The sequence below is a fragment of the Panthera onca genome, chromosome D1, assembly GCF_046562875.1.
Source record: "Panthera onca isolate mPanOnc1 chromosome D1, mPanOnc1 haplotype 2, whole genome shotgun sequence".
NCBI classification, from domain to species: domain Eukaryota; kingdom Metazoa; phylum Chordata; class Mammalia; order Carnivora; family Felidae; genus Panthera; species Panthera onca.
In genome coordinates this window covers 49,962,299-49,984,596 of record NC_138348.1, presented here as the reverse complement: position 1 = coordinate 49,984,596, position 22,298 = coordinate 49,962,299, and the positions used below count along the sequence as shown (strand labels likewise).

Here is a 22,298-nt window from a genome sequence, read left to right as displayed (position 1 = left end):
TGATGTGGCGGACAAACCCAGCCAGGTCAGAGCCCCCCAGCAGGAAAGTGGGGTATGGCCCTGCAGCTGGAGGGGCAGGCCATCCTGGGAGCACATGTAAGCTGTGCCCTGAGGGAGGAAATCATCACAGACTGTACCCTGAAGGCCGAGCTACCCAGCTGTGGGACCTCCAACTGGGCGTGACATGGAGGAGAGGCACCCCCCTGGCTTTGAAAGGGAGACCCTGAAGACACAGGTGTCATCTGCCATGTGACTGGCAGTAGAGGAGGAAGTAAATGCCTGGTACAATGAGCTCCAACGTGGTGGTGGTGGTGGGAGCAGTTAACAGTGGAAGCTTGGCCGGGATTCTGGCTCAGTTGGCTGCCCCTGTGAATACAAATCATATAAGGTACTTCTGGCAGTCACCCAAAACACCTGGGAAACGAAGGTCTGCGGAGACCTGAACAGGGGCCGGGGCCATGGAGATTCAAATGTTTCGCTAAGGCCTGAGCCATACAGGTCACATAAGGACGAACTTGCTGATTTCAGAGGGTCTGACAACAAACTAAGCAGACTAGAGTGGGAATGAGCTCCCCATCCCTATGAGTATGCGAGTGGAGGCTAAACCACTATCTGCCAGGGATGCTGCAGAAAACCTCCCTCTCCTGTCCTGAGAGGGGTGAGATGAGCCTTCCTGATTCATCCTTTTCCCCTCCCCCACTCAGATATGCCCAATTTCAACCTAACGCTCTTCCTGAAGGTTCATTGCTCACACTATCAGGCACACATATGCCCACAGAGCACACACAAAAAAAAAAAATGGTAGTAAAGATGAGCTAACACTTACATACGGGTATTGGGTGCCACAACTTTGCAGGTACTGACTCACAGCCTCACGACAGGTGAACTGAGTATTGTTATCCCCATTTTACAGATGGGGAAACTGAGGCCCAGCAAGGCCTGATACCTGTGGTATCAGGTGGTCTAGCCCCTGGTCCACATGCTTAGCCCCCATTCTATGCTGCCTCCCACCACACAGCACACCCATGGGTCCTTCATGGCTGGGCTGAAGCCTAAAGACCTGGGTGAAGCCCAGCCCAGAGGAGGAGCCATCAGGAATACCCTCTTCTTGGGGACAAGAAGATCCCTGTGGTCCTGGCTGGGTGGCCTCCTCTTGTTGGACACAGCGTCTGTGGACCCTCTGTAAGGTGGGTCAGGGGGACTGTCTCAGTAAGATGGGTCCCCAATCTTCCTTAAGGAGGGAGGCAGACACCAAAGCACAGAGAGGTTTTAGCCACCACCTCAGAGGGCATCAGACTGTAGCTGGGCACCTGCCCTGTTGGGGCTCTGGGAACCTGTTTCTGTCTGTGCTGTGGTTTCTGCTGCTGTCTGCAGGGAAGCCCTCAGAGTGGACTGAGCTGTGGTCTTGCTGGGGGCAGGGATGAAAGCAGAAGTTGTAGAAACAGATAGTCTGTCCCTCCATGGGGAAGGGATGAAGGCTTAGGCCCCTGAGGGAGGCCCTAGAGAGGAGTGGCCGCACCCTGGGGCAGGCCCTAAGGGGTCAGGCCAGGCCCTGAGGTGCCCTCCTGATCACAGTTCAGGGGGCTGCTTTCGTTGCTCACTCCTGGCCTCTCTGCTGCCCCCTCTAACCTGATAATCCCCTCACCCAATGGCCCCGTCCTCTCTGCTGCCCCAGATTCCAGAACACAGTTGTGCCTATGCCTTGCCCCTGGTAAGAGCCTTCTGGTGGCTTCTTGGCACCAGAGGGCAGAGCCCAACACTCCCCACCTTGGGAGATGTGGTTTCATCTCCCACCACACACCCTCTCCCTGCCTGGGCCCCAGTCACCTTGCATCCTTACCATTCCTCCAAAGGCAACCCGAATCACAAACACAGGCTGTACCCTCAGCTTTGAATGCCCTTCCATGCTCTTCTCCCCCACAGGAGGTTGTGCAACCTTCAAAGCTGCAACCCATGACCTCTTCTTCCATGCAGCCCATTCCGGTCCCCTTTCTTCCTGTCCTGAGCACCCAAGCAAGACATAAAAACACCAGCAACCCCCTCAGTCTGCACTATTGCAACAGCTTTATACTTTCACACCTTTCATCCTTCCAACGTGTGAGGTAAATACTGTACTGGATCAGCCCCAGTTCACAGATTAGAAGACTGAGCACAGATAGTTAAATAACGTGTCCAGGGTCACACAGCTAGGAAGGACTGGAGCTGGTAATTCAAACCTAGATAATCTGGTTCCAGAGTCTTAACCATTATTTTATTCTCACCGGTTTGGGTGTCAGCCACAGGCTCTGTTTCCCTCTAGGGTGGGGAGAGGAGTCCTCAGGTCTAGGTCCACTTTACTACACACCCCTTTGGCTGGGAGTCAGATCCCACAGCTGGCTGACGCCTCTGGGATCGGAGGCCTCTGATCCCTCTCACCTAGCATCTTGTCACATCTCCCATGTGCCTCTGGGCTGCCTGGTAAAGACACCCAGGTTAACATGACAATCCCCAAATCAGCTCAGGGTCCACAGGAAAAGGGCCCATCCAGAGATTCCCCCCTCCAAACCTCTCTCTGCCCCACCTCCACCCTCCACCACATTGGGCTTCAGAGAAGGGTGAGGTTGGAGCCCCAAGATTCCAGGCATCTCCAGAGCTTCCCTAAGACAACTTGCAGAGTCCCGCTATAGTCCTGTTGACAATCCCAACCTTCTAATCTTCACATCACTTAGAAAGTTCTGGCTAATATTAGTCATAAGACCACTGTGTCTATATCTGTGCTTATTAAAGGCTGGCAAATCTTATGCAAACAGAAGATAATGCGTGCAGGGCCTAGCCCAGAGAAGACACCACGAAACTTTCTTCTCCCTTCCTTCTTATCTCCCTCTCTCCCTTCCTTCCTTCCAAAAATGTTTTGAGCACTTATTGGAGAAAGGCCTATGCTGGATGCTGGAGAAATGTTGACAGAATACTGATCTTCATAGAGTTAACAGTCTAGTGAGAGAGATGGTCCAGAAAACCCATCCATAGCCTGTGGTTTGAGAGCATGGACAGAGGGCAGCCCAGGGAGTTAGGGGCATGGCCCCCACCTAGAGAGCTCGCGTATGTGTGACAGGCTCGGGTGATCAGAAGGGGCCTGTGGGCCAAGCTGAGCAGCTTGGACTCCACTCAGAGGCTGAAGGTTCTACATGAGGGGTTCACCATGAGAGGGAGCTTCAGCAGGGTCACTCCGGCAGAAGAGGTAGAGTGTGAGACTGGGGCAGGGAGACAAGAAGGACAATTCAGATGGTCAGGAGCAAGGTGATGCTGACCTGGCTTAGGAGAGTGGCAGTGGGGATGGAGATAAATGATATTTCAACAGTACTTAGTTGGTCACAGTTAACCACAGCTTCCGGGTATGGAGTGACACCAGTGGCCTAGGTGTTGGATCTTTGTGCCTCACACCCAGTTTCTCCATCCTTATAGGAACCCCCCAGGGAGGTCCTTTAGGCCACATCCAGGGCAGAAAGCAAATGGCACCCCTGAGGCACAGGGCTGGGTGGGGCAGGCAGGCCTGGAGTGTCCAACACAGGGTCAGCCAGAGGGCTGGGACACTGAGTATGGAGGAAGAGTCGTCAAGGGTGACACAGGTCTCTGGTGGTGAGATGCTCTGAGACAGAGTCCAAGACCAGGGAGGGCTGGATGGGAGTGTGGGAAGGGCCCTGCTTCCACCCTGAGGCTCCCACATGGTCAGCACTGGCTCTGTGCCCCAGACAACATGCCTCTTCTTATCCTTTGTTTCTAAAACAAAGGACTTACCAGCGACATGAAATGACCTCATGTTCCCCCATCCCAGCTCTCACCTTTCTTGCTTCCAGCATTCTAGGCCAAGCACATGGCCCCTTGGAGAACCTTCTTTCATGGGGGGTGGCATTTTAGGGAACATGAGCTATTTGGGGACAGTAAGGGACAGGCTGGGAAGCCAGAAAGAATTGAGTTGGGCAAGCACAAAGCTGCAAAACGTTATACATTCAGATGTGCAAAATCACAGACCTTTATTTTCTATTATTTACCTCACTTTGCTGTTGAGCTCGAATGCCCCCAGGTGACTGGGAGGGGAGTGTGGGAGATCCTTTGGCTAACCAGTTAAAGATAGCTCAGCCTTTTCCAGCTTGAAAGTCTCTTTCAGGTTAACACAACGACTTTTTCATAAATACTCAGTCTTTCAGAATCAAGCTATAACAACTGTTTCTCTCCTCTGTCAGTATATCTTGAGTCTACTCCTTTCTTCCCAAGATGGCTGCTGGCTGCTGAGGGCAGCTGGCACCCCTCATGGTGGCAGGGGAAGGCCAACAGGCCCACGTGCTACAGAAGATGGATGTCACTGCTCAGACAAGCAAGCAAATACACCTTTCCTCTGCCTTTTTGTTCTCTTCAGGCTCTCGACCCATCTGAAGATGCTTGTCCACATAGGTGGGGAGAGGGCGATTTTTACTTGGTCTACCAACTGAGATACTTATCTCTTCTGGAAGTGTCCTTACAGACACACCCAGAAGTAATATTTTTACCTGCATTCTGTACATCCATTGGTTCAGTCAAGTGAATACATAAAATTAACCATCACACGGGCATTGGCCAACGACCAGCAGGGGCTGGAATATGAAAGCCCAGCTCCCTTGCTCCTGCTCAGGACAACTAGGAAGCAGTATTTCACTCCAGAGTTCCTCATGCAGAACTGAACTGGACTGACACTACCCTCTGGGGAACTGAAATTGTTTTAAATCTCTGCCTCATCCCCTGATGCACCAGCTTGGCTTTCCCCTTCTCTTCCCCCTGCCCACTCCTTCCAGGCTTCTCCTGGGAACACCTCATTAAAAACCACTTAAACATACATCCTCATCTCGGGGTCTGCTACCAAGAGCCCAGCCTTGAAGCAACATATGCCCCACAGAGCTGTAAGCATGCAAACTAAGCACACCAGCTATTTATCGAGCACCTGTCGTGTGCATTGTACTTCACGTGCCTTATCTCACTTAATCCTCAGAACCCAACTGCCAGATGGGACATGTTATTGTTCCCAATGTACAGATGAGGACACCAAGGCTTAGAGCATCATTTGACTTGCTGAAAGCCACCCAGCTGGGGAGTGGTGGAGCAGGATTTAGATCCAGGACTGTGGGACTCCACGGCCTGTGCGCTACCCTCCCAATGTCCACCCTACCCCAGGATGTACAGTGAGTGAATGTGGCCCAGACGCCCATGGCAGGAGGTAAGGCAGTTAGTGTGAGGGAAGAACAAGATCCTTTTTGGAGAAATCGTGGTAGAGCAACACAGAACGAGCTCAAAGTGGGGATAGGTGTGGAGAAGCAGACCCATACCTGGATTTTTAAAAAAATTTTTTTCATGTTTATTTATTTTTGACAGAGAGAGACAGAGCATGAGTGGGGGAGGGGCAGAGAGAGAGGGAGACACAGAATCCAAAGCAGGCTCTAGGTCCCGAGCTGGCAGTACAGAGCCTGACGCGGGGCTCGAACTCACGGACTGTGAGATCATGACCCGAGCCGAAGTCGAACGCTCAACCGACTGAGCCACCCAGGCACCCCAGCCCCATACCTGGATTAAGACATGGGATTGGAAAGGGGCTGGTCTGAGCTGGCCCACAGGCATGTGCACCTGCCATAGTGACACAGAAACACCAGGGAAGCTTAGAGGGTTACAGCTCACATCTCACCGTTCCCTTGTGGGGACTCTGGTCGGCTCCATGCTGCTCTCCTGGCTACAGACACCTTATCTTGTACCATAAGACTTCTAGCATGGCTCTGGCCTTTAGGAAGGAAGGGATCCGCCCAGAGCAGGAAGGATTGGCTCACAGAGGCTGTGGGTTGAGCTTGGAGACACAACCCCTACGGGACAAGTTTTGTTTTTTTTTTTAAGTTTATTTATTTTGAGAGAGAGAGAGAGAATGGGCAGGATAGGGGCAGAGAGAGAGGGGGACAGAGGGCCCGAAGTGGTCTCTGCACTGACAGTAGAGAACCCTATGTAGGGCTCAAACTCAGGAACCATGAATCATGACCTGAGCCAAAGTCAGCCAACCAACTGAGCCACCCAGGTGCCCCAGGGACAAGTTTTGATCTCAACTGGAGGGAGGGATCACCCTGATCTAGCTGCTGATGAGGGAGGTGGGGGAAGGGCATGGACCTCCCCTATACCAGGTGGGTCAGCAGGGGAGGGCAAAGACAGGAGTGGCCCACATCTGGGACCTGTCACACAGCAGTTTTTGCCTAAGCCCTGGGAGCCTGCGGGGGTGGCTTTAAGTCAAGTGCGGCCAATCAGGAATCCAACGTTCCGCTTCCTGAGATCTGGAGCCAAGCTTCTGCTTGATCTGGGGACAGGGTTTGCGGCTAAATGGCAGGTGTGGGCTGGTGGTCATGCTGTGTGCAGGGAGGGAGAAAGAAGAGGAAATCCAAGAATCACTATCCTTCGGAGATGGCACCATACTGCTCACACCAGCATCAGTGTAAGCGACTGGGCCACTAGCCCCCCACACCCTTTGTCTCCAGAAATAGTTGGGACAGAAGGCGGCTGGCTCTGAGATGATGGCAGGAGATACAGAGCACTAGGTTGGAAACAAGAGAAGGAAATCCCTGGATATTCCCTGAGGGAAGCTGCAGGAGATCCTAGGTTGACATGCCTGGTCCTATCTTCTGTCTGGGCCCCCAGACAGGATGATGAGCAAACCAGTATCTCTCAGACAAGGAACCCCCACAGTCTGATGCCCATGTGACCCCCAGCTGTACCCCCGTCCAGGACAAAATGCCTTCCCCCTGAAACCAAATTCCAGTTCTATTCCCTGATCCGAACCCCTCTCCTATACTCAGATGGAAGTGTCACTTGACCCCTGACCTGAATCCAGGCTTACTTCAAACCTACCCTGACTGAACCCAGACTTCACTGTCAATCCCCCTCTTACCCTGCTCTTACCTTTAACATCCGCTGCAACCTTGGCTGTGACTTGGCTGCACGCTCGTGTGTATCCAGGGCCACAGTTCCATTCATTCAGGAGGACTGTGCTGGCCACCCGGTGGCTGCTGGCCTCTGTCTGCCTTGCTCTGAGGGACACAGGGGACCCCTTAGAATGGCTGGGCTCTGAACAGCTCTGGCCATCCCTCTGCAGTGACATCTGAGCTCTGGTATTATCAGCATCATGGGAGGGATTCACCGATTTCCCTGCCTGTCACTTTACCATAATTTCAAAGGCACGGTAAGCTGATTCCATCTCACAACACCATGTGACCCCATCTTGGTCTCCGAAGGCTTCCTTGGGGCCAGGACCCAGAAGAGATGGCCCACGAGTGTGATTATTTGTAGACATGCTCTGCCAGGCCCCTCTGCCCTGGCCCCGGCACCACTCCTGGCTCATCTGAGGCCTGATGGTCCCAGGAGCACCTTTCTGGAGCCTGAAGGAGGCAGGTGAAGCAAATGCCACCAGGAGGCCCTGCCAAGCTGTGCCTTCAACCCCTCTGCAAGATGACAGAAATCCTAAAAACCCCAGAGTTGCTCAGGCAGGAGGGCTGTAAGCAGGGCCTGTGGCCTCTCTTCATCCATCGCCTTCACCATTTGCAACTGTCCCGACCGACTGAGCATGTGCTCAGTCTACCCCGTGGCCAGGGGCGAAGCTGGTGGGCAGTGGCTGTGTGGGCCGCTCTAGAGCTGGGCACTGGGGAAGAGCGGTTCAGAAAGAAGCCCGCAGGTTAACGGGGAGGAGGAATGCTGTGGCTGGAGCCTGGCAGGATTACCCCCAGGGGACTGAAACTATCGAAGGCACAGCCCACCCAGAAGACTGATGTTAACTGGCGCCCTAGGGTCTGAGCCCTGGACTCAGAGGCAGAACCCTGCCAGGAGATGGAGAAGGGTTTCTAGACCTGGGACCTCAGCAGGTGGGGTTGTTTGGCGGTGTAGCCCTGAGGTGCAGGGTGGGTGTTGGAGTCCCCCTCCCCCCATCCACAGCCTCAAGACATGCTTTCCCAGGGCCCCCACGCCCGGGGAGGCCAGATGCTCCGGCCTGGCACAAGGAGAGAGGAAAGTAGGGTATTGTTGGGAAGGTTTTATCTCTCAGTATAGCTTTCTAACCATCACAGCATCCAATTTAAAAGAAAATCTAAAAAGAGGACATCACATCAACTCTCTGATTATTTGTGGGCTGTGAAGACTGCCTGTAAAACCTCCCCGGTAATTAAGTAGAATGACTCCATTTTGCCACATAAGTATGGTTATTGCTCCTGGGTGGCTGCAATGAATATAAAAGCAGCTTAAGGAAGCCATCATCAAGGCATAATGAGTTTTTAAATATTAATTAATATGTTAATAATCATTCTAGGTTGAGGGTGAGATTGTGGTACCATCAGAAACGGTTTCTGCCAGGGACTCAGGAGTGCCTGCCTCCTACCCGGCACACCCTCTTCCTGGAGGGCTTCCTGAGGGAGCAGTAGTGGAATGGAGATCAGAGCCCTACTAGCTCTGTGATGCCTGGCGCCCCCGTGCAGCGCTCTGAGCGACTGGTCCGGAGCACATGGAACATCGTGCAAGGTCTTCAGCAGGGGCCTGTCACATCCCCAAATGGAAATGTGGCATCAGCACCCCGGGAGGGCCCGTGGAGCGAGAGAGATGCCCCAGGAGAGCCCCTGGTCCACTTCCCTCCCAGGACATGGAACCAGAAGGGATGAGCGGAGAGGTGGCCACAGGACTCAGGGCTCGTGCCCTGCCTGGATGGGCAAGATGCCACCATGAACCTGAGTGGGGTCCAGTAAGGCTGGTCCACTCAGGCCCAGTCGATGCCTTAGATTCTGACCTCCTTTGGAAGGAGCTGGGAGGACAGTGTTCAGAGGAAGTTCTTGCGTAGGAAGAGGAAAGGGAGCTTGAAGCACTTCCTTCCCCACAGCCACCCAGCTTTCGTTCTTGAACCTTCTGGCCTGCCTAGCAGGGGCATGGCTGCCTGCTGCTGGGGCCAATCCACAGCTCATGGATACAGCCTGTTCCTAGCTAGCTCAGGCCCATCCATCAATACCGACTGGAAATCTGCAGCCCCAGAAGCCTCTGAATAGGTTAGAACAGGGTGTTAAATGATTAACCCAAGGCTGTCCTACACACTTATGCCAAAAATTCACCCTCCTTTCTATTTCGCCACCTTAAGTTATAACCAGGCTTCTTGTCCCAGCTAGTTCAACCGAGGGCTACACACGGACCACCACAGACAGCATATGCCTGGGCAGCAGTAGAAAAATTCCCCTAATCTGAACCTCATACCCTTCTCCCATCATTAAGTTCTTACAGAGAAATTAATGTCCCAAATGAAATCCCTTTCCATATGTTAATCCATCTCCAAAACTCTCCCTTCCCTGTTGCTTTTCAGCAACAGAAGGGGCTTTCCTTGGAAGCCGGGGGGAGGGGCACCTAGGGTACTTCTTTACCCCTGCAGCCTGGACCAAATTCCCCTGGAGTGGTTTGCAAAGTTTCATAGAGCTAATTTGAACTCTCTCATCTGTGCCCTTTTCCTTAAAACTCCAAATAGAACAGCCACAGCTCTAAATCCAGGCCATTTGGAAGCAAATGTGGCCACTTTAGCAATAAATAACATTCCCCAAGCCAAGTGAAGGTCTGACATTTCTGCCGGCAGCCATGGACCACAGGCAGATGTTGGAGCCCCAGGTTAGGGAGCAAATCCCTTCTGCACTGTGGGCCTCAGTTTTTCCCTTCTGCAGAATGGGAATGACAGTCCTGCCCTGCTTGCTTCCCAAAGCTGTGGGGATAAATGGAGAAGAGGCACTTTATAATCTGTAGCTTGAGATGTCAGGATGAGAGTGCTATGTCACTGTGTCCGCTCCCTTCCTTGCCCTTCCTCCGTGTGGATCAGCTCCAAGGCAGAAAAGCCTCTGCCAGGCCCAGCCTGAGCTCTATACTCTCCCACAATCTTCCTACCCCTTTCCCCCACCTCCACTCCCACCTTCAGCCCTAGCTCCCTTCTCAGTCCTGCCCCAGTCCTTACTTCCCAGATAGAAGATTCTAAAGCACCAGCCTAAGGGTCCCTACAAGTTTGGGTCTGAACCCTGGCACGGAGCACACCCTCGAGTACACCACATCCAGCTCATCCCACCCAGCTCAGCACAGGTTGGGGGAACTTTACCTCCTAGCAATCTGCCTGGGGGCGTGACGAAAGTCCAGAATGCTGCGAACACGGGGCTGCCAACTTCCATCCAGATGGTTTCAAACTTGCCGGGACAAAGGGCTGAGCCCCTTCCTAGGAGCGGCAGCTGGGCCCACGGAAGCATGGGGAGCGCCGCCGAGCAAGCCCCCCACCCTGCATCAATTAGGCACTGATTAGCAGGGAGGGGGCCAGGTGGGTGCTGGCTGGGCGCCGCCCTGTGGTCACAGCCTCGCTTCTCTAATTGGAAGCCGTGCCTGGCAGGGCTGGGCACGGACTTCACGCCGAGGGAGAAGAGAGCCAGGCGCAGCCTGAGTGCTTCTGTTTCTGATCTCTTCTTGCAGGTTTTTCCAAAGCTGCTGTGAGCTGCCCAGCCTTGGGGAGGAGGGGAACAGCGGGTTTAAGCAGTTGGCCGCCACCTGCTAATTGCAGCTTCTGATACTTGAATGGGGCTATAGAGGCAGGTGCGGAGGTGGGGCTCTTACACTTTCCCACACAGCCCCTTCCCACACTGCCCCCACCTGGCGTTTGTACAGTGCTCTGAGACCCTGAAGGGTAGTGCTGGGGAAAAGATTCCTGAAGGTTTCCAACTCCAGGTTCTGCCTGGGGCTCGGAAGGCCACTGACTGGCACTTAGGGGTGGCTGATAATGGCAGACACGAATACTCCACATCTGACCACTGAACATGGAAATGTGACTTCCAAGAACCCAAATGTAATTTAATTGTAGTTCATTTAAATAGCCTCACGGGACTAGTGGCTAACACCGGACAGCACAGATTTAGACAGAAGTGAGGAAAATGTTACCACGATTCCCCCCAAGTCTCTGAGAGGAACCTGAGGAATGACATGACTGTCCCCTGATCCCATTCTCTCCACGCACAAAAAGAGGGCTTTCCTTCCTCCCCCCGTTCCGGTCTGGGCCTCTGCCGGTGAGCCCCAAGCCCCCACAGGCAGGGCTGCTTCCAGGAACAGTCAGGGACTGAGGTTAGGAATGTAGCCTTTGGGGCCACACAGACTGAAGTTCAAATCATCCCTGCTCTGAAGCTTTCTCATCTGTAAAACAGGGGGAAATAAATAACACCACTATCCACTGAGGGTTTCTGTGAGGACTGAATGTGAAGCACCGCGACCAGCCCTTGGCGCATAGGAGGCACTGGGTAAGTGGTGGCTTTAATCGCTATCACCATGGCCACCACCACCACCGCTGCTGACAACTGTCTTCTGGAGGGAGACTGCAGACCTTAAAATGCAGTCTGAGTCTGGAGCTTCTCAGGTAGCAGCAAAGGCCGCCAAGAGAGAAACCAAACACGGCCCTGCCCCCAAACGGCTGTGTGTGTTGAGGGGGGGGGGGAGGGTTGGCAATACCTGTTGTTAAGTGAGAGAGCGTGTCCTTTCAGAGTAGGGATTCACACATAACGATTGCTGCCAACTGGGTGGGGGGTGAGGGGTGGCTGGAATCTGTCAGTAGTTACGGGAACAGTCAGGCATGAAGCTTACCCCAGCGGGAGCAGAGACAGGACCATCCACATGAAACTCCCATGCTCACTCTTGGCCACGGACCTGGCACTCTTCCTTCCCACAGCTGTCCTGGTGAACCTGGATGGCATTGGTGGGAAGGTGGAGGAGTGGGGACCCCCAAGTTGCTCCAAAGTGAATGACTGGCGCACGGTGTTTGCACTAAGGCGGAAGGACAGACACAGGGCCAGGCGTCCTTTCCTGCTGGTCATGGCAAGGATTCCTGAGAGCAGGTGGGACTTCAGACAGAGAGGTTTGCAGAAGACCCATCGCAGGGCCGTGGGCTTTGGAGCTGGGGAGGACGATGAGGAGTGGAGAGTACCCAGGAATCACCACCCCCTACAACGTCTGAAGTCTGAGGTGACTCAGGAGCGCCCCCCCCCCATCTCTGCTGGTTCCAGAAAAGAGCAACATCAGCTGTCAGATGACTGGACTGTGACCCCCCATTCTGGGCAGTGGTGGCTGTCAATGGAGACCGGAGGGCCTTGGTGGAGCTGGCCACCCAGGGGAGCACGCTGGAGAGAGAGGAGCCTGACCCTGAAGGTGCCCCCACCCACCGCACCCCGAGGTGGAGGAAGCTGTCCCTGAACGGGGAGGACTCCATACAGCAGGACACAACTGAACAAAATACATCGTGGAGGTGTGGACTTGGGGTGCCCCACGGCGGCTCACCCTTCCCTCTCCCGCCGTCCCCACCACCCAGCCCTCCAGCGAGCAGGGCTGTCATCAGACTCATTGGCTCCCAAGTTCTGAAATGAACTCCGCTCTAAGTAATTACAGCTCTTCAAGTTTCCCGTCCTCTGTTTAAAGAATTCGTCCTCTGGCCCTCAATGCCCCATCAGCTCCCTAATTAGCAGCGCGCAGCGCGATTACACATTCTCTGCAGCTCGCTGGGTCCGGCCCCCTAATGAGTGTTTGTGGACAGCTGGGAGCCAGGCCCGCCACCGCGGCCCCGCCGAGCCAGGAGTCAGGGCCCAGGAGTGCGAGCTGTCAGCTCCGTGATGGGGCTGGAGCTGGTCGCAGCCCCGCGGGCCTCCAGGAGGAAAGGCCTTGAAATATAAATGAAGATGAATATTCATATTTGGTTCAATAAGTGCCAACTATTAATATACATGTCTGTCGGGAAGAGGAGGCAGCACAGAGCCAATTCTGCCGGGCATAATTGGGCTCCTAATTCACAATTAGCCTTGAGCTCCAGGCCTCTGCACAGCCAGAACCTGGGCTCCAAACCTCGAGAGGGGTAGGGGATGGCCCTGCCATCTCGGGGTGCTTCTGCCCTGAGACCCCTCCACCAGGAGAAGGCCAGGGAGAGAAGAGGGGCCCGCAGTCCCCTCTAGAATCCCCCAGGGATTACGGGAACCACATCCTTCAGGTGGACCCCAAAGTCACATCTGAGCCACCCACACTGTGCTTCTATGGGGCTGTCAGTTCAGAGAGCTCACGTCCAGCTTGTAAACCAACTTCATGCCACGAAATGTCTAGAGATGCATGGGAGTGAAGCCAGAAAACTGTAGGGTCGAGGCCTAGTGTGGTGGCTATCCACTCTGAAGGCTGGCTTGCTGGGGCCCGCCCATGTGGCCAGAGAGGGACTCCAGCCTCTGCCTTAACCAGGATCTTGGTGTCACTTAACTTCTCTTCTGAGCCCTGTCTTGCTTCCCCCAGACTCTGACCAGATGTCCTGCATTATGACACAGCTGCCACCTGGCCTTCTCTATACCCTAAAATTCACGGACTGCCTGCTGGTGGCTGCTGAGCATGGCTGCCTTCTGCTGTGTAGCCTCATCTCAGAGGCACAGGGAAGACTTCAGGATTCAGAGACCAGGAGGAGCCACAGCCCAGAGCGGCGGGCATGTCTGAGCCCTGGCAATGAGCGCACACCCGGGGCAGCTGTGTAGACTCCCTTTGGGCCAAAAGGGGAACCAGGAGGTTGCCAGCTCAGTTCTAGGTCTGCCCCAGCCAGGGCAGGGGCCAAGGTCTGCCACTGGGCAGAGGGCCTGCCTGTGCCCTCCAGCCAAGGTCCAAACCTGCCAGGACTCAGATGGCTCCAGTAGGGATGGGAAATGGTCTGAGAGGTGCTGAATGCCTGGAAGATGAAAGGCTAGATTGGAGGCTTGTCCAGGTATGCTTCTGCCCGAGCCATGGCCAGGAGCAGGCAGGACAGGGCAGGGAAGGCAGGAGCTGTGACGAGGGCCTGGTGTGTTCTGGGCCTAGGTCATTGCATCCTCTTAACGATGTGTGAGGCAACCTCCATTTCACAGATGGGAAGGCTGATGCCCAGAGAGGTTAAGCTAAGGGAATAGACAGGAAATCCGAGCATGGACAAAGCCATTTTCCCATCTGCTACCTCAGGGTCTGCAAAATGGCCACATGGAACCTACAGGAATGGGGGTGGCCTCCCATCATAGGCAAGTGAGAAGGATCCTAAGAGAGTTTCCACTCTTTCTCTTCTTCTTCCTCCCCTCCTCTTCCTTTTATGAACAACTTTGCCCAAAAGCCACGAGGTGAGGCCAAGCAAGGTCAGTGTCTGCATCAGAGGCCAGGGGACGTCACAGTGGCCCAGAGCAGGGCGTTGTGTCGGAGCTGGAGTAGGATGAGGACTCCCAGGAGGGAGGTGGTCCACCACGGTGGGTGAGGCAGGCACCGTGCAGGAGAGTGGGGTGGCAGGAGAGCCTGGCTGCATACAGGGGGCTGACCAAACACAGAAAGACACTAAGGCTGGGGTGCCTGGGTGGCTCTGTCGGTTAAGCGACCAACTTCGGCTCAGGTCATGATCTCGCGGTCCGTGGGTTCGAGCCCCGTGTCGAGCTCTGTGCTGTCAGTTCGGAGCCTGGAGACTGCTTCGGATTCTGTGTCTCCCTCTCTCTCTGCCCCTCCCCGACTCACGCTGTCTCTCTGTCTCTCAAAAAATGAATAAACGTTAAAAAAAATTTTTTTTAAAGAAACACGCTGAGGCTAATGAGAACCATGCCCCCCCACCATTGGGGAAGGGAGTTGCAGATAAGGAAAAGGAGTAAACCAGAATGAACCCTGGGTTAGAATTGTAAGTATCCATGTGAACATACAGTTTGCAATAGAGATCGGGATGGATTTGTCCACTAAAGTGGTTCACTGGTTAGGACTTCTTGGAGAAACAGCTGATTCCAGAGGGCCGAGGCAGGGAAAGTACCAGCTGAACCTAGGACATCTGATTGTGCCAAAAAGCAAGTGTGTGCTCAAATCGTGATGGGGGAAGTAGCAACAGGAAACAGAAGCCAGCTTGAAGGGGCTCCCACTGGCCAAATCTGGGGCAATCTGAACATCAAAATAAATAATGATAGTGGCAGTTTATAACCCATTGAATAAAATAGGAAACCATGAATCCATACTGACATAAATGAATAAATTGGAAGTTTAATGAGGAATGGGATATTTACATAGTCTCAGAGTACCTTCCCACATAGTTATTAATTATAAAAGGAAAAAAAAAGAGTAATTTTACAGTGGAGAAGCCTGGCAGACACCATCTTCATCAACTGATCGAAGTGAACAGCAGTAATGGAACAAATCAAAATTGTGCACCACCTGATTGGATGCGAGGAGAGAAGCTCTACATCACTTCTGTCATGTTTCTGCCAGAAGCGCGCAGCCTGAACCGAACCTTCAGAAACACTGCACGTTCCCCCCCGACTGAGGGACAGTCTGCCAAGTGCCTGCCTGTCGTCTCAGAAGTGACCAGGTGAGGGGAAGCTGGGGAACTGTCCCATACTGAAGGACATGAAACAAATGACAGCAAAATGAGACACATGATCCGAAAACCTGGATCCTTTTGCGGTAAAGCACCTGACTGGGACAGCTGGTGAACCTGAGCGGGACCTGAAGATCACATGGTGGTTCCACGTCCGTGCGGCTTAGCTGCCTGGAGGATAGGTGGGAGAATGCCTTCTTTGTACGAAATATACTCTGACACGTGGAGACGCGTGACGGGGGATTATGTAGGCAATTTATTTTGAAAGGGTTCAGCGAAAGAGATGGTTATGTGTACTGTGCCGCTTTTTTGTAAGTTGATATTATTTCAAAATAAAAAGTAAATTTTAGAAGGGCAGAGGGAGGTCCTCGCCTGGCCTGGGGCCCAGAGCTGGGAAAAACAAGAGCATGGTCACCTGCGTTCCGTGAGTGCACTGACTGCTCCAGGCCAGGCTTGCCAACAGGAAGCCCAGATTGGCCCAGGCCCCTGACCTCGTCATTTGCCTCCAGCTGATAAAAGAGAGAAGCCAGGATTCCTCTGGAGCGATCACATAGGGCTGCTCCCCTCCTCTCCTCTCCCGTCCCCGGGGGGGGAAGGGCTGCCAGGGCAGCAGAGAGTTTCTTAAGGGAACATGGCCTGTGTCCCTATAGAGTCTGGGGGCAGCTGACTGACATCTCCCCAGAAAGTCTGAAGTCCAGAGGCCACCCAGAGCTGCCTGTGAACCCACCACTTGGGTGCCCTGTGCTGGCAGAGTTTGGGAGGGCAAAGGTGAGGGAAAAGAATCCAGGGCTCTAGCTTTCTTGAAAGAACCCTTCCCCAGGAGACTGGCAGGGCATGGTGACTTCAGGCGGTGACTCTAACAGGAAGGGCCCAGAGTGCGTGTAAAGATGCAGTGAACTGGACAAAGCAAGCATGCACTCAGCACCCGCTCTTGGCCTCCAGGGCTCACCTCTGTACTGGGCACCCGCTCAGGACCCAAAGACAGCCCCTGCCTCTGGTCCCAGCTGCTGCTCAGATGAAGGGGTCTGTAATAGGGAGCTATTGCTGGGACATTACTGCACAACGAGCCTGTCCAGAACTCCGGGGTTTACGGCAACACTCTTTTCTCAGCCCCGGGTCTGCAGGCAGGGTGACTACTGGAGGATACAGGCTGGCTGGGTTGGTTGCAGGTTTTTGTTGGGTTCAGGCCTGCCCCTCAGCCCCAGCAGGAGGGGCACTACATCTGGGGGCATGTGCTTCTCAGGCCACCAAAGACAAGAGGCTGAGCAGAAACACAACACCTTGTCCCAAAGCCACGTGCCGCCACTTCCACCATCCAAGCGAGTCACAGGATGTGTTAGTCCGCTGCTGTGTAACAAATTATTATGAACTTAGCCACTTAAAACAAAACCCACTTATTAGCTCGCCGTCCATAGGTCAGAGTCAGGCCTGGTGCGGTAGATTCTCTGCTCATGCTGAAGTCAAGGCGTCAGCTGACTACGTTCTCATCTAGAGCTCAGGATGCTCCTCCAAGCTCACTCCTGCCGCTGCGCTGGTAGGACCGTTCCTCGTGCCTGTAGAACTGAAGCCCCCACTTCCTGGCTGGCTGTCAGCCAGAGTTGCTCTCAGCTTCTACAGGCTGCTCACATTCCTAGTAGCGAGGCCTCCCCCATCCTCAAGCTCTCAATGGTGCAATGACATTTGAATGTTTCTGATGTCCCTTTCTACTGCTAACCAGAGAAATCGCTCTGCTTTTAAAGGGCTCACTTTTTAAAAGGCTCACCTGGATAATTTCTGCATTTTAAGACCAGCTGACTTGGGACTTTAATTACATCGGCAACTCCCCCCCCCTCAACCCCGCCCCGCCTTCACAGCAGTACCTAGATTAGTGTTTCACTGAATAACTAGGGGTCAGGAATCTTGAGGGGTCATCTTTAGAATTCTGCTTTCCACACATGGCCAAGGCTAACCTGTAAGTGGGGGGGGGGGGGGCGGGGGGCAGATATGCACCTCCCCAGAGAGAGGGAAGCAAAATTTACCAAACATTACAGTGTTTCTGGAAACTCTTCCTGAAACCCATTCGTCTATGGGTTGGGAAAGAAATAGAAAGGGAGGACCCCAGGCCTGTTCCCAAGATACTCTAACACTGTTCTCTTCCCAGGATGGTCCTGGGCCAGGGCCTGGTGTGTGAGCCCCACACGGGCACCAGGGAACCTCCTGGACCCCTTCCTTTGGCTCCCTATGGATGGTTGTCCAGCCATCACTTTACCGCACAGCTGGCCCTTCCTGGGCAGCCACCAGCCCAGCCACCAGCTCCATCCTGCCCTCAGAGCTCCCCAAACACTTCCCTGACTCCAGGACAGAGGCTGATGTCCAGCCCCTTCGTCCTTGCCCCCAGGCCATGTGCCCACTGTCCAGCCTTTGCTCTCTGTGCTGTTTTCCACTCTCTTCCCCCTCACTCCCCAGGCACCTGCTCCTGCCAGACTCTAGAATTCCATCTCACTGGCCTTCTTCACTGAGCTTCAGGCTCTTCCTCTCTGATCTCTTTATTCACATCCTCACTACCCTTCAAGGCCTCCTTTGTCCTCTTGCTCCTCTGGAAGCCCCATAAGACTACCCTCTGGGCTCTGTCTTATCTCTACTCTGGGGCTGGGTAGAACTCCCTCTAGAAGGGCCAGAATGATGTGGTGGGAACCCTAGCTTGCTGTAGCACAGTTGTATGTGGGGAAAATTCCACAGGAGGGAGTGAGCACCCCAACATACCCTGCGACTATAAGATACCCAGTCCTACATGAAGAGAATCCAGCAGGGGCAGCTTACCCCAAGCCCACACAGCCCCATAGCCCCCATGGAGTCCCATGCCACCCTCTTACACACCTGCTCAGGGCACTTGGCTCTCCCTCACACTCTGGTACTCCCCCTCCCAGAATGGTTCAGGATCTGGGCTGCCTGTTTCCCCAGGTGGGATGTCTTTTCAAAGCATGTCTCTGCCCCCTAGGACCCAGGAGCTGGATTCAGTTTGAACAGAGAGGGTCTGCTGGCTCCCTGGGCTCTGGTTCCAACCATCCCCTGGCCAGCAGAGCCTCAGGGGGGGAGGGCCCGAGCAAGCGGGTGAGGGGCTTTGAGAACAAGGTCACATCTCGGCAACCGAAAGCCAGTGAAGCCCCTTCCATCAAATTTTTAACTAGAAAAATAGTGTGCCCATTTCTCTGTAATACACCTCTGGGCTTTTTTATTATGACTTCATTTCCCCTTGTAATATTGGAACGTCTCTATAATTGTAAAAGTGTAATAGAATCTAATAGAATTTCATTTGGCGCCTGGAATGCTCCATGCCATGGCCGCTCATTCAGAGTGAAATAATGATGTCTAATGCCCACACACGGCTCCCCGTGACCTTATTCAATCTTGGGGCTGATCGGGAAATATATTGATTCAATTATACACTGATGACAAATGAACTCAAAGAAAGAGGAAAAAAAGGTCAGCATATATTTGAAAATGTAAATCTTAGCAATGTCTTTGGGGTTCGCCCAAAAAAAAAAAAGGCCATTTCAAAATGCCATTTGTGGCTAATAGTGTGGAGTTCCAGGCTCAATCAGGGAGACATGTCAGTGGCCAGGAAGGCATTAATGGGGCGCCACTTCTTTAGAGCTGGGATCAGGCCCAAATCCGTCCTGAGCAGTTTCTGCTCCTTATGACTTCTTCCCACATTGCCTCTCTTCCCCAGCAGCCAGTCCTATCTTCCTTCCCTGCTTCCTTCCTCCCTCCCTCCCTCCCTTGCTTCCTTCCTCCCTCCCCTTCCTTCTTTCTTCTTCCTTCCTCCCTCCCCTTCCTTCTTTCTTCTTCCTTCCTTCCTTCCTTCCTCCTCCCCTTCCTTCTTTCTTCTTCCTTCCTTCCTTCCTCCCTCCCCTTCCTTCTTTCTTCTTCCTTCCTTCCTTCCTCCTTCCCCTTCCTTCTTTCTTCCCCTTCCTCCCTCCCTTCCTTCCTCCCTTCCTTCTTTCCTTCCTTCCTTCCTTCCTTCCTCCCCTTCCTTCCTCCCTCCTCTCATTCCTTCCATACTTCCTCCTTGGGAAAGGGCGAGGAGACAGGGTGTCAGGGTTAAACCACTGACCACACTGGATGAAGTGAGGGCAGGGGAGGTTCCAGGTGTGCTTGAGCCCCAGAGTGGAAGTGCTCCTCAGTTAGGACAAGCCGGCAGGTGATGGACAAGGTGGGAGTTGGTGAAGAGCAGCTCTTAGAAGCCAGGTAGTGGGGACTAAGGAGTGGCCAGGGGAAAAGGAGGAATACCAGGAAGGCTGGGTCACAGAAGTCAGACAGGAAAGAATCTGAAGAAGGAGAAAAAGCCCAGTCATGTCAAAAACTATCAAATTCTAGAAGATGGAGCCACATAAAACCCCAACGCACTCACAGAATGTCTCCAATAAAAAATAATTATTTATTTAAAACTATCTTATACACGGTAAAGTACACAAATATTAAGTGCACAGCTTGATGAAATTTTTACAAATTTATACATGCCTGTAACCAGCACTCAAATCAAGATGGTCCAGCACCCCCGGCAGCTTTTTTTCATGATCTCTACAAGCTAACAGCCCCACCTGCCCCCAGAGAACCACTATTCTGGCTTCTCTCCTCACGCATTAGTTTTGCCTGCTTTTGTGCTTCATATAAACAGAATTATAAAGTATACACTCTTCTGCGTCTGACTTCTTTCCCTCAACTTCGTGTCTACGAGATTCATCCAGGCCATTGTAGGAACCAGTAGTCCTCTTGCTTTGGATGGCAGTGAGGGGCTGCGAAGTACTATATAGGTTGAAACTACACAAAGTGATCTTAATAATCAGTGGGGAGAGGGTGCCTGGGTGGCTCAGTCGGTTGAGCATCAGACTTGGGCTCAGATCATGATCTCCCGGTTCATGAGTTCGAGCCACACATCAAGCTCTCTGCTGTGAGCACAGAGTGCACTTCTGATCCTCTGTCTCCCTCTCTTCCCCTCCCCCACTGGTTCTCTCTCTCAAAACAAATAAATAAAACTTAAAAAAAATAATAATCAGTGGGGAAAGTTATGATTGTTCCGTGACTTTTAAAGTTTTTTAATCAAAACAATAAGAAGTCTCTCACTGTTTGTTTAAAATGTATATGGAGATTTAAAAATTGTAATACTAATATTCATTTAGTATACTTTAAAATATTAAGAATTCAAGTGTTTTATTTCTTTGTAGGAAATTTATCACAACAATTAGAACAGTGCTCTCCTCCTTCCTCTCATCGTGCAACTTACAATACAGAGCAGGCATCTTTTCTGGTCTTTTCTGTGCCATGGTGAATTGTCCTACTGTTTTCTAAGTTTGGATCAGCTTCCAACATTTTCTCTTTTGTGCTTTCAATGTTGTGAAATATCTCTGAAAGTTCCTTTCATGGGAAGTTATTTTGGGAGCATCACTTTCTCCGGGAGGTCTTCATCCTCTTGGTCACAACCACACGCCTCATTTACGTCCATAAGTTCACGGTCACAAAGTGCCACTCAGCCCCATTTATGTTTGATTCGAATTTCAATTTTATCAGCATTGATTCTTTATTTCTTCCTTGCACTTACATCTTTGTTGCCGAGTTCCTTCTTTTTTTTGTTTATCGATTTTGTCAAATGTCGCCTGGGTTTAGAAGTTGGAGATAAGGAGGCAACACAACAGTGCCCTCTGCTGTCTGTGTATGAAATGAATGGCAGATGCCCCGTGGCCAGCCACCAGTAGACTTCCTTCCAGAAGGGACGGACATGACTGGTCACAGATCATGTGATGTACATCGGCTGTTTATGTAGTGACTTGTGGGCTGAAAAGCTAGTGGGTTAGTCTGAATTTTATGCAATTACAGCTAATATACCACGATGACTAAAATTTGAACTGTGTTGTTGGGAAACCAGGATTATTTAAAACTAAACTGTGGTAACTGGAATCCACGCATATCAGAACCATGTAAGATGAAGACTGCCTTTATAAGTAGTATTTTTCTTTTTCATTGCTGTGTGCTACTCCACTGTATGAATATGTCACAATGTATTTACCCCTTCTTTTGTTGAGGGGCATTTAGGTTGTTTCCAGTCTGCCTCAATTACAAATAAGGCTGCCATGAACATTCTTGTCTTTGTCAACATATTTACTCATTTAGCTGGTTAAAGATTGTTTTACTCAGCTTCACGAATGATTGCATGTGACCCAGGAAGCCCCCACCCTCAGAGAGCTGGAAGCATCTGGGCCACACCTATAAAGGAGAGGCTTCACAAGCTTAGAACTGGACTGAAATGGGGAAGAAGCGCTTTCAGGGATCATCAAATTGGCCCCGTCCCCTCCTCCAGACCCATTTCACAGATAGGAAGATAGACACTAGGTCCAGAGGGCCTGGCCTGAGGTCACACCTCGTCAGACTTCTGGGGCCTGCCTACACTGCAGAGGCCTGCCCTCCAGGGTATAGCCCCTCTACGCTGTGAGGCTGGAACTGGCCTTATTCTGGGGCTGCTGGGATTATCCCTCTGTCTCCATGGGCAAATACCTCCACCCTATCCACATGGGGGCTGAGATCAAATCAGGCATGTAGGATGATGGGAACCTTCCCTCCTCCTACTACTCATGAAGTTTTCAGTAGAAGCTCGGCCTGGCCTGGCTGCCCCATTTAATTCTCATAATTAGCTGACAGCTCATTAGCAGCTCATTAGAGACCCTGGAAATGCAGTGACAGTAACAAATTCGGTGCAACCAGGCAGTCTGGGTGTCCCCAGAGGCCTGACCCAGGCTGGGCTTTCGGGGGGTTACTGGGAATAAGCTCAGCCTCTCTGCCCATGCCTGAGTCCTTGGAGTCTGAATCCCAGGCTTTTGATCCCATTAAAATGTCCTCTTCCCCAATCTGCCCACTGCCACTTCCCAGCCCC

At 52.5% G+C, this 22,298-nt stretch overlaps 1 long non-coding RNA gene across 1 annotated transcript in view; it reads right to left on the bottom strand.

Moving 5' to 3' along the window:
• LOC132661415 (uncharacterized) overlaps positions 1-10,592 on the bottom strand; it is a 32,769-nt gene extending 22,177 nt beyond the window's left edge. Inside the window, exons 1-2 of the long non-coding RNA XR_009602210.3 lie at positions 10,136-10,592; positions 6,937-7,064 (exon numbers count right to left, since the gene is read on the bottom strand). This is a non-coding gene — a long non-coding RNA (uncharacterized LOC132661415). The remainder of the gene's footprint in view (positions 1-6,936; positions 7,065-10,135) is intronic.
• Between the last annotated feature and the right edge of the window lie 11,706 nt (positions 10,593-22,298).